Below are 2,965 nucleotides of genomic sequence, written 5' to 3' on the forward strand. Positions count from 1 at the left end.
AGAAGTTTTGCATACATGGCAAGCAAGCTAGATAATCATATCTGAATAAAACATGTAGAATTGAAAATCTCCTTGAACTCAATTCTAAACTGCATCATAATTTTAGTTACATCTATAATTATTACTAATATTACTACACACTATTTACCTTGTTCTTTTATCAATAAAGAGGTTGCTTAAAATTCAGAAAAAATAATTGCATATTGTAACGCGCAGAACTTACCTTTTTATTATTGTCTCGGAAAAACTTCGGGTGCTATGTATGTTGGGAGTACCAAAGGTTGTTTTTTTGTTTGGAATGCAGCAAATCAGACTGAAACCTTGATGCCATAATTTGATCAAGTAGTCAAAGTCATATCAACTCTAGCAATCTAGGAAACATAACTATCACACCTTTGAGTAAACAAAGTCGCAAATTTTCACTCGAGGTGTTGGATTCCCGTCCAGGAGGAGGAGGAGGTTGCTTTCCAGTTAAACATCATAGTGACACTCGAGGTGTTGCATTTGCAGCATTAATTCATGCGCAATTGAGTTTTCCATTTGTTTCCTTTGACAATTTTCAAAAGGCAAAGCGTAGCATGGAGAATGGCAGTAGCTGACCCCTGAAAGTAATTGCTGGAAGAAGTAACTTTCCTATTGACAAGAATAGCAGATGAGTTACATGATTACGTCTATGGTTGGCACACATGGTTCAAAATAATGATAGCCTAATGATATAGCAAGGTAATTAGGTTGAAGAGCAACCTCAACTTCACTGAATCACCATGCGGTACATATTCATTTAGAGAGTTCTCCACCAGCAACATATTTCATGACAATGGCAAGGTGTGTCAGGGTTAAATAAACCTGTTCATGATTGATACAGAAAATAACACCATATAGTAAGTCCATTCAATTTTATCTAAGGACAATGATTTGCTAAGTTGGAGGGAGGGAGGGAGAGAGAGAGAGAGAGAGATGGAGAACTATATGCTGCTCTCTTTCAATGGAAAAATATGTGATGATGATCTTCTAAAGAAGTGTTGCATACATGCCAAGCAAGCTAGATAATCATATCTGAATAAAACTTGTAGAAATGAAAATCTCCTTGAACTCAATTCTAAACTGCATCATAATTTTAGTTACATCTATAATTATTACTAATATTACTACACACTATTTACCTTGTTCTTTTATCAATAAAGAGGTTGCTTAAAATTTAGAAAAAATAACTGCATATTGTAACGCGCAGAACTTACCTTGTTATTATTTTCTCGGAAAAACTTCGGGTGCTATGTATGTTGGGAGTACCAAAGGTTGTTTTTTTGTTTGGAATGCAGCAAATCAGACTGAAACCTTGATGCCATAATTTGATCAAGTAGTCAAAGTCATATCAACTCTAGCAATCCAGGAAACATAACTATCACACCTTTGAGTAAACAAAGTCGCAAATTTTCACTCGAGGTGTTGGATTCCCGTCCAGGAGGAGGAGGAGGTTGCTCCAGTTAAACATCATAGTGACACTCGAGGTGTTGCATTTGCAGCATTAATTCATGCGCAATTGAGTTTTGCATTTGTTTCCTTTGACGATTTTCAAAAAGCAAAGTGTAGCATGGAGAATGGCCGTAGCTGACCCCTACAAGTAATTGCTGAAAGAAGTAACTTTCCTATTGACAAGAATAGCAGACGAGTTACATGATTACGTCTATGGTTGGCACACATGGTTCAAAATAATGATAGCCTAATGATATAGCAAGGTAATTAGGTTGAAGAGCAACCTCAACTTCACTGAATCACCATGCGGTACATATTCATTTAAAGAGTTCTCCACCGGCAACATATTTCATGACAATGGCAAGGTGTGTCAGGGTTAAATAAACCTGTTCATGATTGATACAGAAAATAACACCATATAGTAAGTCCATTCAATTTGATCTAAGGACAATGATTTGCTAAGTTGGAGGGAGGGAGAGAGAGAGAGAGAGAGATAGAGAGAGAGAGAGAGAGATGGAGAACTATATGCTGCTCTCTTTCAATGGAAAAATATGTGATGATGATTTTCTAAAGAAGTGTTGCATACATGGCAAGCAAGCTAGATAATCATATCTGAATAAAACTTGTAGAATTGAAAATCTCCTTGAACTCAATTCTAAACTGCATCATAATTTTAGTTACATCTATAATTATTACTAATATTACTACACACTATTTACCTTGTTCTTTTATCAATAAAAAGGTTGCTTAAAATTCAGAAAAAATAACCGCATATTGTAACGCGCAGAACTTACCTTGTTATTATTTTCTCGGAAAAACTTCGGGTGCTATGTATGTTGGGAGTACCAAAGGTTGTTTTTTTGTTTGGAATGCAGCAAATCAGACTGAAACCTTGATGCCATAATTTGATCAAGTAGTCAAAGTCATATCAACTCTAGCAATCCAGGAAACATAACTATCACACCTTTGAGTAAACAAAGTTGCAAATTTTCACTCGAGGTGTTGGATTCCCGTCCAGGAGGAGGAGGAGGTTGCTTTCCAGTTAAACATCATAGTGACACTCGAGGTGTTGCATTTGCAGCATTAATTCATGCACAATTGAGTTTTGCATTTGTTTCCTTTGACGATTTTCAAAAAGCAAATTGTAGCATGGAGAATGGCCGTAGCTGACCCCTACAAGTAATTGCTGAAAGAAGTAACTTTCCTATTGACAAGAATAGCAGACGAGTTACATGATTACGTCTATGGTTGGCACACATGGTTAAAAATAATGATAGCCTAATGATATAGCAAGGTAATTAGGTTGAAGAGCAACCTCAACTTCACTGAATCACCATGCGGTACATATTCATTTAAAGAGTTCTCCACCGGCAACATATTTCATGACAATGGCAAGGTGTGTCAGGGTTAAATAAACCTGTTCATGATTGATACAGAAAATAAGACCATATAGTAAGTCCATTCAATTTTATCTAAGGACAATGATTTGCTA

The sequence above is a fragment of the Triticum dicoccoides genome, chromosome 6B (genome assembly GCF_002162155.2).
Source record: "Triticum dicoccoides isolate Atlit2015 ecotype Zavitan chromosome 6B, WEW_v2.0, whole genome shotgun sequence".
In the NCBI taxonomy this organism is placed as follows: Eukaryota; Viridiplantae; Streptophyta; class Magnoliopsida; order Poales; family Poaceae; genus Triticum; species Triticum dicoccoides.